General features: G+C 38.1%; 1 protein-coding gene across 2 annotated transcripts in view; it reads right to left on the bottom strand.

The window, feature by feature from the left end:
* The window catches only part of vldlr (very low density lipoprotein receptor), a 308802-nt gene that overhangs the window by 207398 nt on the left and 88963 nt on the right, over positions 1-12441 (bottom strand). The gene's annotated exons all lie outside the window — the stretch shown is intronic.

Genomic DNA, 12441 nt, shown 5'->3' with positions numbered 1-12441 from the left:
GGGGAGACTGTGTGGTGCCTTGATCAGATGGTGGTGGTGCAGATAGCCACCACAGGGGGGGGGGGTAATTTGTGGGGATTAACATGGATTGCGGAGCTTTGATGAAAATGATAATTTAGTGCATATATAGCTTAACAGGGATACATTAAAATGTAGCATTGAGTAAGCCATGTTTAAATGGGGTTTTGGCAGTTTAAAAAGCTCTACCATATTAGTCTGGTGAATTTCTATTGGCAAACTATTCCAGATTTTGGGGCATGACAGCAGAAGGCTGACTCGCTGCTTCTTTAAAGTTTTGGTCTTCAAAGGAGTATCTGCTTATAATTATAAAGGTTACGACTTGAAGTGGAAGGCAACAGGCATTCCAAAAATATAGGACGGTGAGATTTAAAGTTTTGTAAACCATTAGCAGTATTTTAAAGTCCATTCCGAATTGCCCAGGTAACAAATTTAACATTAAAACTGGAGATGTGCTCAAATTTTCTTTCCTAGTCAAGGTTTCTGCTGTGGTATTCTGCACTAGTTACAACCCACCGATGTCTTTATTGGGTAGTCCTGAAAGGAGTGCGTTACAGTAATCTAAATAGACTAAAAACAAGCATCAACTAATTTTTCAGGATCTTGCCAAGTTAAGGTATCCAACTTTGCTATATTCTTTTTTTAGTGAAAAAAAAAAGCGCTATCCTGGTAATCAGATTAATATGCGATTTAAAAATTTAGGTCTAAGTCAATTACCCCTACATGTTGACTTAAGCCTAATGGATCAAGTTTTTTTTTTTTTTTATATTATAAAATCTATTTCCTCACTATATCCATTTTGGCCAATAACTAGGAATGGTTCTCATTTAGTTTGAGAAAATTACTACTCATCCATTCACAAACAAGACAGACATTGGGTCAGTAAACCAAGAGTCAGGTTCACCAGGTGCTATTGATAAACACAGTTGTGTCTCATCAGCATAGCTGTGGTAGCTAATTTATGCCTTGAGATAATCTGACCTAATGGAAGCATATAGATCGAAAAGATCAGTGGACCCAGTATAGATCCTTGTGGAAAACCATATGTCTTTGAAGTATAATTACCACAATTATATTTCTACCTGTTAAGACTCAAACCAATTTAAGACACAACCCAAGAGGCCCAACCACTGACTAAGGCGATTTATAATATTGTGATCATGAGTATCAAATGCTGCACTCAGATCTAAGAGGATAACAATGGCCTTTGTCCACATTAACCTAAAAGTAAATTTTTAGCAAGTGCAGTTTCTGTACTGTGATTTGTTCTGAAACTTGTCAAGAATAGCATGTTTACTGAAGTGATCATCTAGCTGTGTAATAACTTTCCTTTTCTAGAATTTTAATTAAGGCAGGTTTAAAAAGTCTTAAACACCTGCTCAAGAAGAAAAATCTCTGAAAATTTAACAGCAGTCTTAAGACAGAAAAGACCCCCATAGCCAATGAGGAGTTCACTAGGTCAAGTACACTCAATTAGCACAACTCCGACTTGAATCTAAAAAGGTGTTGAGTCAAGGTTTAGGTTTTCAGTTGAGAAATTATTCTACATAGATCAGGTAAACCTATCCAGGCGAAAATTTAATTCAGCTAAAAAAAGTATTAGTCATAAGCAGCCATGTTTAACAGGTAGAAGAATTTAGCCTCAAAACTAAACAGTAAAAACAATGAACAGGTACTTTATGAAGTTAAAATTAGTATTCACATTACAAAACAAAACAACTCATCTTGAAAAGTACATTAATACTACTCCTGAACATTTCTGCATATACATAGTACTGTGCAGAAGTTTTAGGCAGGTGTGAAAAAAAGCTGTAAACAGAATGCTTTCAGAAATAGTTTATTGTTATCAATTTACAAAATGCAAAGTGAGCGAAACAAAAGAAAAAATCAAGTCAATATTTGGTGTTACTACCTTTTGCCTTCAAACCAGCACCAATACTTATAGGTACACTTACAAAGTCAGGGATTTTGTAGGATTATAGGTCAGGTGTATGATCAACCAATTATATCAAACAGGTGCTAATGATCAATGTCACACGTAGGTTGAAACAGTCATTAACTGAAAACAAACAGCTGTGTAGGAGGCTTAAAACTGGGTGAGGAACAGCCAAACTGCTACCAAGGTGAGGTTGTGGAAGACAGTTTCATGTCACGGCAAGATTGAGCACAGCAACAAGACACAAGGTAGTTATACTGCATCAGCAAGGTCTCTCCCAGAGAAAGATTTCAAAGCAGACTGGGGTTTCAAGATGTGCTGTTCAAGCTCTTTTGAAGAAGCACAAAGAAACGGGCAATGTCGAGGATCGTAGACGCAGTGGTCTGCCAAGGAAACTTAGTGCAGAAGATGAGACACATCAAGCTTATTACCCTTTGAAATCAGAAGATGTCCAGCAGGGCCATCAGCTCAGAACTGGCAGAAACCAGTGGGACCCAGGTACACTCATCTACTGTCCGTAGAAAAGTCTGGCCAGAAGTGGTCTTCATGGAAGAGTTGCAGTCAAAAAGCCATACATCCAACGTGGAAACAAGGCCAAGCGACTCAAGTATGCATGAAAACATAGGAACTAGGGGTGCAGAAAAATGGCAGCAGGTGCTCTGGACTGAGGAGTCAAAATTTGAAACATTTAGCTGTAGCAGAAGGCAGTTTGTTCATCGAAGGGCTGGAGAGCAGTACAATAATGTGTCTGCAGGCAACAGTGAAGCATGGTGGAGGTTCCTTGAACGTTTGGGGCTGCATTTCTGCAAATGGAGTTGGAATTTTGGTCAGGATTAATGGTGTTCTCAATGCTACGAAAATACAGGCAGATACTTATCCATCATGTAATACCATCAGGGAGGTGTATGATTGGCCCCAAATTTATTCTGCAGCAGGACAACGACCCCAAACATACAGCCAAAGTCATTAAGAACTATCTTCAGCATAAAGAAGAACAAGAAGTCCTGGAAGTGATGGTATGGCTCCCACAGAGCCCTGATCAACATCGAGTGTGTCTGGGATTACATGAAGAGACAGAAGGATGTGAGGAAGCCTACATCCACAGAAGATCTGTGGTTAGTTCTCCAAGATGTTTGGAACAACCTACCAGTCGAGTTCCTTCAAAAACTGTGTGCAAGTGTACCTAGAAGAATGGATGCTGTTTTGAAGGCAAAGGGTGGTCAAACCAAATATTGATTTGATTTAAATTTCTTTTGTTCGTTCACTGCATTTTGCTGATGAAAATAAATGATTAACACTTCCATTTTTGAAAGCATTTTGTTTACAGCATTTTTTCACACCGGCCTAAAACTTTTGCACAGTACTATACACACAGTGTGTATATATAGATGTGTATATATATATATATGTATATGTGTATATATATATATATATATATATATATATATACATATACATACACACACACACATTATATAAAAACCTGCTCAGCATAAAAATCCTAAAACAGTCTTGAAAATTAATATTTAGCAACTTAACCAGACTGGACAATGAAGTGTACAAAAATTTCTCAATTTTAGCTAGAATTTTGTACAGACCTGTTTAGGTGTTTATCACTTTTGCTACAAACATCACTTTAGTTACTCATTCAATGCTCTTAAAAACTGCCCATTTAAGAACTCCTAGCAACCTTGATTACTTACTAAAAAAATTCACACATTTGAATGTTTGAACTTCAAATGTTTAAATTCTCTATAGCTTAAGGAAATCCACCCCAAATTTTACTGTCTCTGATTACAGCATACAAGCCACACTCCTGAAAAGTATTACATTAATAGCATGTAGGAAATGCAGAATTCAATTATACTTCAATATTAGATATAACTAAAAACTATTCAGGCTTGAAGCAAGATTGGCTCCGACCATTTGTGCGACTTATGCAATACTAAATTCACATCTAAGTCTCATATTACTCAATCATGACTATCTTAGATATGATCTAAAGTTCAGAGATCAAACCAATCTAGCATGGCTGAACACTATTCTCCCAGTTAAGATACCAAATGCACTCTTATCTGCATTTAATCTAAATCATTTATAAAAATTTGTTCAATTACATTTAAAAATGCTTAATGCTAGCCAAAGGCTTTTAGTGTACCACTGATCTGTAAGGGTTACTCATATGTAATTTACAATGAGAATCTAAATGATGGGGTGAACCTTACATGGAGATGAGAAGTGTGACAATACTTTCATACTTATGTACCCTATTTGGCAAGGGCTGTCAGGGTCAATGGTGGTTTTAAAGTATCCCAAGCAAGCAACTTCTGCAGTCAAACCAATTGTACATTTGTTTTGAGGTTGCAGTTTTAAAAAAGGTATACAAATCTAAATGTATAGAACTCCAGAACGACATTGCTCTCGCTCCCGTGCCTAAGACACTTTCCCAAAGACTAGACAAACACTGATTGCAGCAAACTCCATTTCCTGCATCATTCTTTAGTTAAGTATAGTGCTCCTTTGACAATCATTTTGAGTGCTAAACCAATATTAAAACAGAAGTATAATCTTCAGGCTGTTACCGATTTATTATTTCGATTACTGCCATATCACTAGGGAATTATATGCATGTTATATAAAAATGGGTTTAAGAAAGGTGGCAATCTCCAAGGAGACATTCCCCAGGGAGCATGCATCCTTGCTGGATACAAATATAAAGCAGTTTCTTGCTGCTAATATACCATTGTCAACTTCAACTTGAAACATGCCAAAAGAATCTTTGAAAAGTGTAGTTTATTTAGATAAATACCAAGTCGTCTAATTCCAGAGTGTATGGGGAAAGATCTTTACACAACATTTCAGTAAAAGGAGAGGAACACAGCTATGCACTGAATTCACTAACTGTATATACGCAGAGCACACAATTATTCAACTTAATCTTAAAGCACATTGGTCTGGTTTAAAAACAGGTTTCCAGGGCAAGATCCAACCTTTGAACATTCCAATTGTGCTCCAGCCTCATTGGGCTACATGTTATGGGTATACAGTATACTTCTTGTGATGAGAGATTTTGCATATAACTTAATATTTTGTACATCTATTTGTAATTTAGGCAAAGCAATGTAATTTAGTGTTACTATGGTGAGAAGCATTCGTGTTTGCGCCCCCCCCCCCCCCCTTTTACGACAGTTTGGGGGGTGTGCCTTAAACCAGTTTGCCGAGTGTTTCTCTGCGAAAGTCTTTCAACCCCTGCAAGGAAGCCAGGTTACTTTAACATATGGTCTTGAGGGGGGGTGGCAGGTTTTAAGATGTTGTATTCCCCCATTGGTCTGAAATATGGCTGTTTGGAATTGGCTTGGATCAGAAGCTTTTAAGTACCATGATGTCCTATTGGCTCTAGGAGTTGGACATAGAATCTATAAATCTGCTTGCTCAACCACATTCTCTCTCTCTTACTAACATCTGAAAGCAGCATCTCTTACTAACCAACATATGATGAAGTATCTCTTGCCAAACTAATGAAGACCATCACACCATGAACTGAAAAGGACAACACAATGGAGACCACAGTTTAGCAGCCATACTAGAACAGGCAAACGGCCCGTTCTGAAGAAAGCTGAGCACCAATGATGCGTTAGAGACATTTTAAACAACAAGTCTGTATACCGCCTGAAACTACACATCACCATTTAAGCAGGTTGTATGGTTGCCAATATTCAAATGTACTTTGTATTAGTAATATTCATAAATAACAATATGCATTGTTTTATGTGTAACTTAATTCCTGCTCGTCTTTTTACTACACCTAATTGCCTATAGATATAGAAGGGAAGGAGGGGATAAGTTATATACTATAATACCTTATAAACAGTGGTAAGTATGTGAGATTAGGCATTCTGACAAAGGCTACAAATTAATACAATAGGGGAAAGTAGAGCAATATATTACTCTACCAAGACGAAACACAAAACATACATTTTGGACCGAAATCTTTAAATGCCTATCTTGCAGTCTTGGTGTCATATTTCACTCCTAATCCATTAGCATCCATTTTTAGTATACTCCCAAATGCGCTTAAAATGAAGTAAAAATTGCCTGTACCTAACTACTAGCACAGACTTCTCTTAAACTGGAAGAATCCAAACCCCTGTTAAGTCAGTGGATAAGTAAATTACATTTCAAATTGGAAAAAACAAATTCTCACTTAGAGTACCTGTTACATTTTAAAACCTGGCAGAATCTAAATCAGTAACATTTTAGAATAAGCTTTTATATTGGGAGAAAAATTTGCTTCCCTCCTTTCTGTTCTTAAAGAATTACTCTGGGTATTGGCTTTCTGCTCTCTTGATAGGGGTTGAATTGAATTCAGTTTTAAGTTTGACTTGTTTCTATGGAATGTTACTTGCTTTTAATTCAATTAAAAATAGCTTGCCTTAATGCTAGAGGAATCCAAAAAAAAAAAAAAAAGTTATGTAGCCAAGTATAATTGATATTGCAACGGAAACCTGGGTAACAAATATGGGGATGAGTATAACAAATGGGCAGACTTTTTAGGAAGGATAACTTGAACAGAAAAAAGTTAAATGCATGTCTTAAGTTCATCTGATCTGCCTGAAAAGCATTAGGAAAAGGACTTCATGTGCCAAAGGCCACCCCCACCCAATGAAGACAGTATTTTAAAGCACGTTTTAAAAGGGCATATTTACAGGAGAATGGGGGACTTAACTACTGGAATACCTTTATTAAACTAAACCTGACCCAAAAAAAAAAAAAAAAAAAAAAATCAAATTTTAAAAGGAGATGAGTGACTACATATACAAATTCTTGAAATACTGAAGACACCAAATACCTGGGACTGGAAAATAGGAAATGTTACCCAGTTATACAAGGCCAGTTGGGCAGATCCAAGCAACAGGCCAGTAAGCTAACCATACACCACAGAGTTTAAGAATCAAAATGGTTTCAAACAAGGGATGTTGGGTTTTACCAATATTCTGGAATTCAATGGAAAAAAAAAAAATTTGGAAACTAGTTTAGTACATATGATTTTACCTCTAACTTTCAAAAATCATTTGAGAAGATCCCACATGCTGGACATCAAACAAAGTGGAAGTTGAAAGAACTGTCAATAGGTGGCCAAAAAAAAAAAAACATGTTAATTCTTTAGTATTCCAACATAATTCAGTATTGAACAAATACCTGAATTTGTCCCAACTAAAGAGAAATTCCTTGACTCAATTTACACTGATTTTATTATGCTTATGCAAACAAAGCATGGGCAGAGGAGAAAAAACAATGGAGATTGTGTGGCGTTACCATTTTCTTGAACCTTCAATTAAGTTCCAGGTTGATCCTAAGGGTGTTTTTAAAAAAAAAAAAAAAAAAGTAGTCAACATTTTATATTAAAATACAGTTGGTCCACATTTTTTACCTACATTAAGGAGTAGCATATTTAACCCATAATGACCTCTTTGCAGCTTTCACGGTACTATACAATACAAGGACAGTTTCCAAAGTATGCCTCGTATTTTTCCCCCCCCCATCAGCAACAAGTTTAAAATGATGAAAACTTTGTTTTCTAGCGACCTGAACAACGTAAAAGTTGTTAAATGTGCATTTTAAGTACACCATTTATAAACCGGGCTTGAAGAGGTATTTCATTATTTCTTTGTATCTCTTAGACAAGTTTCTAGTTTGTTGTTTACTATGTAGGTATTTAGGAGTTGAGGGGTAAGTGATACAACACTTAGTACAGTAAGCTTTTAAACAAGCCCTGTTAATGTTTTGTGATGAACAGCAGAGTGAAGCAGTGCAGAAGGATGCTTCTGATGCCATCAGATCCTGAAAGTTGTGGTTAGGGAATTGTAGAGGAGAAATAGGGGGCGACTGTGCAAGCAACTGCACAAGCATCATTTGAAATACTACTTGCAAAAAGTACACAGAAAATACAGAAGGGACTACACATCCATTGGCACTGGATTGCAAGGCAGTTGACCAGGTGACACTGCTATGATCACAAAAATTTAACTGCAGTCCGATTGTGCTAAATTGCACAATATGACCATCTAGATTTTGTTGATACTAATTTTTTTAAAAAGAGGTGCAGGGAAGAGGTATTCATAAGAATTTGTACCGTTACGGTAATTTTTGGTTTGATTTATCTTAAAAAGCTAGTTGTCCAATTACTGAAGATACGTAACCCTTCTGATCGATATATTAAAGTACAATTATGTGCAGTAACTTAACTATTGTACACCCGACATCTCATCTACACCAATTAATGTATCAAGGGTAAGCTAATTTCTCTTATGCCACTGAATGATCTTTGTACTGTAGAACATTCAGGTTATCTTTGTGGATAGTGTTTTTAGAAAATGAACTACTGTTAAATGTGAAACAGTATTGGTAAGTGGAGGTTGTTAATGCCTTTGCCATGGCAGAGTTAAAGATTAAATGAGTGCAGACCATTTTAGAGGGCATAGTTGCGAGAATACATCGCATCAAATCCACAAACCCAATACACATTCCAAGGTGGGGGTAAACATCTACTTCTTGTCCTGCACAGAAGGTTGGAAAATGTTTAGATATGTATACATTTTAACTTAAAACTTCCTTTTAAAGAGGAACCTTTCCACTTGTGCATGGCAAGGCTTTAAACTTTACCTTTACTTTGTGGACAACTGAGTGACTGCTACACTTGATTTCCAATAGAGAGATTGGAGAGATTTTTATAAAAACAAATATTATACACACACACACACACACACACACAGATTGTCCCCAGATGAAATCTTATTTAATGCACTGTTAAGCTATGAATATTACAAAACCTATGTACTGCAGAACAGGGAACCTGCATGTTGTATGCTTTGGCAATCTGTTTACTTGGGCTCTATGCCAGAAAAGCAGTTTGTTGTGCAGGATCACTTGTGCATGAGGGGATTTGTTGAAGAATAAAGATTTACCATTCCAGATTCAGAAAAATAAGTGGAAATGGGAGATCGTTTAAGTGATTAACCCATCTGAATTGGTTGCTTTACAGTTAACATGGAAATGTAAAGCCCGAGATGCTTATTTTCAAGGCAGTCTGCACTAACACTTCAGACTAATCAGACATTGTCCATAAAAACTCCTACCCTTGCATATCAAAACTTGGAATGACGTTCTAAGCCATCAAGATGCCACCGTTTACAAAGATCTCAAAATTATTATTTGGCTTTTCAAATGTCAAACATGTGAAAAGTGAAATTTTCAATGAAGCTGAATATTCAACATATCAGACAACCTCTTAGGAAATTTGAGACCGTCACTTGCATGTATGAAGATTGCAATTTAAATTGTGTGTGTATGAAAATATCCCTAATGGAGTAAAACGTATGAAACCACATGATTTTAAATTGTCAAGGTTCTTTGCACAAAGATCACTGGACTCTCCAACAATATGTAGAGTAAATTGAGAAGTTCATATGGTAAGATCCATCTGAATTGGAATGTACAAGAGATGCGAAAAAGGACATTAAGCTTAATTTGGCATCAATTCTGCTTAAACTAGGGGGTGGTGTATTTGGTGTCAGGAGCAGCTATTAAATGGGCTATTTGGTAAGCTCCAGTGTCTGGGCCAATGATTGAAAATACTTTAACAAGTTTAGTGCCTGGCCACTGCTGTTAAGTGGAGCCAGGAGTTGCCCAAAACATAGCATAATCTCTACAACTTGCATCCAATTCAGGAAGCTATAAAGCAGCATGGACCCACTATCTGTGCAGAAACCACAAATACAAAAAAAGGTTATGGTAGATTCAGTTGAATACGTTCTAGATTCAAGAAACAAAATATCCTTTTCAATACATCCACACACTAAAATCACTGCAACAGATTTAGACAGAAAAAAAAAAAATTTAAGTTGAGAAAATCATTTGGTGGGAAGTTTGACTACTGTTGGCTGAAGGGGAGGGAGAGATGTGGCTGCAAAATGAAAGGAACATTGAATGTTGCCCGTATGACTGGTAAGGGGAGAGAGTTGGTGGATATGGAGAGAAGAAAGGTTGATATATTGTATGTGCAAGAGTAAATAGAAGGGGAGAAAGGCCATGTGGATTGGAGGTGGATTCAAATTGTTCCATCATGGTGTGAAAAGGAAAAAATGGGGCAGGATTTATTCTGAAGGAACAGTATGTCAAGAGTTTCAGACAGTAATTACGAAGCTGGAAAATGGAGGTGTGATAATGAATATTTGTGCATATGCCCCCACAAGTTGGATGTGCAACGGATGAGAATATTTCTGGAGTGAGTTGAAGTGATGGACAGTGTACCCAAGGGACAAAGTGGTGATTGGAGTGGATGTCAATGGACATGTTGGTGACGGGAACACAGGAGACAGAGGTGAGGGGTAGGTATGGTGTCAAGGAGAGGGATGAAAATCAGATTGTGAAAAAGGATGGGCATGGCTGTGGTGAATGTGTATTTTAAGAAGAGAGGAACATATGTGCATGTTCCTCCACTCTTGTGCATCACCCTAGGTAGATTATATCCTATGCAGAAGTCAATCTGAAGGAGATGGACGACTGAAAAGTTGTGTCAGGGGAAATTAGTTAAACAGCATAAGGTGGTGGTCTGTAGGATGACAGATCAAGAAGCAGAGGAGCACGAGAGCAGAGTCAAAGATCAAAATGGTGGAAATTGAAACCAGGAGACTGCAAGGTTGAGTTTAGGGAGAAGGTAAGACAGGCACTGGGTGGCAGTGAAGAATGACCAGACAGCAGAAGTAGTAAGGATGACAGCTAGAAGGGTGCTTGGTGTAACAAACAGGAAGGAGGAAAAGGAAGCCTGGTGGTGGAATGGGGAAGTACAGGAGAGTATACAGAGAAAGAATGGCAAAGTAGTGGGAGTCAGATGCAGAAAGACAACAGTACAAGGAGAGAAGGCGCAAGGTGAAGAGAGGTGACTAAGGCTAAAGAAAAGGTGTGTGATGAGTTGTATGAGAGGTTGGACACTAAGGAGGAAGAAAAGGACTTGTACTGATTGGCCAGACAGGGACTGAGCTGGGAAAGATGTGCAGCAGGTTAGGGTCATGAAGGATAAAGATGGAAACATACAAGTAAGGAGGGTGTTAAGATGGAAAGAGTACATTGAGAGGCTGATGAATGAAGAGAATGAGGAGGTTGTATGATGTGGAGATCGTGAATCAGGAAGTGCAACAGATTAGCAAGGAGGAAGTAAGGACTGCTATGAAGAGAATGAAGAATGGAAAGGTCATTGGTTCAGACATACCTGTGGAAACATGGAGGAGTTTAGGAGAGATGGCAGTGGAGTTTTTAAACTAGATTGTTTAATGGAATCTTGGAAAGAGGATGCCTGAGGAGTGGACAAGTGTACTGATGCATATTTTTTTTTTTTTTTTTTTAAGAATAAGGGGGATATGCAAAGCTGTAGTAACTACAGGGGGATAAAACTGATGAGCCACAACATGAAGTTATGGGAGAGAGTAGTGAAAGCTAGGTTAAGAAGGGAAGTGATCTGTGAGCAGCAGTATGGTTTCATGCCAAAAAAGAGCACCACAGATGCAAAATTTGCTCTGAGGGGGTAGATGAAATATAGAGAAGGCCAGAAGGAGTTGCATTGAGTCTGTGGACCTGGAGAAAGCATAGGACAGGATGCCTTGAGTTGTATGAGGAAGTCAGAAGTGGCAGAGAAGTAAGCAAAAATTGTACAGGATATGTACGAGGGAAGTGTGACAGTGGCAAGGTCTGCGGTAGGAGTGACGGATGCATTCAACGTGGATGTGGGATTACATTGGGGGAAATCGGCTCCAAGCCCTTTAGTTGCAGTGTGATAGACAGGTTGACAGATTAGACACGAGTCCCCTTGGACTATGATGTTTTCTGATATTGTGATCTGTAGCAAGAGTTGGGAGCAGGTTGAGGAGACCTGCGCTAGAGAAGAGGAATGAAGGTCAGTAGGAACAAAACAATATATGTTTGTGAACGAGAGGAAGGTCAATGGAATGGTGAGGATGCAGGGAATAGAGTTGATGAAAGTGGAGGAGTTTAAATACTTGGGATCAATAATACAGAGTAACAGATTGCAGAAGAGGTGAAAAAATGCAGGCAGGGTGGACAAGTGTTAGGAGTAGTGACAGACTGGTATCAGCAAGAGTGGAAGGGAAGGTCTACAGTACAGTAGTGAGACCATCTTTGTTATATGGGTTGGAGACTGGCACTGACCAGAAAGCAGGAGACAGCATCTTTAAAATTCTGCCACTTCTAGCTCTAAGATTTGCATTGGGTGGGACAAGGATGGACAGGTGTACATTCGAGGGTTGGGTCAGGTTGGACGGTTGGGAGACAGACGAGATTGCATTGGTTTGGATATGTGCAGAGGACAGATGCTAGGTATATTGGGGGAAAAAGGATGCTTACAATAGAGCTGCCAGGCAAGAGGAAAAAAAGAATGGTTATGTTGCGAGAAGACATGCAGGTGATGGGTGTGA

The sequence above is a fragment of the Erpetoichthys calabaricus genome, chromosome 5, assembly GCF_900747795.2.
Source record: "Erpetoichthys calabaricus chromosome 5, fErpCal1.3, whole genome shotgun sequence".
NCBI lineage: Eukaryota > Metazoa > Chordata > Cladistia > Polypteriformes > Polypteridae > Erpetoichthys > Erpetoichthys calabaricus.
The sequence above is the reverse complement of the archived record's forward strand: the minus strand, read 5'-3'. Positions and strand labels throughout refer to the sequence as shown.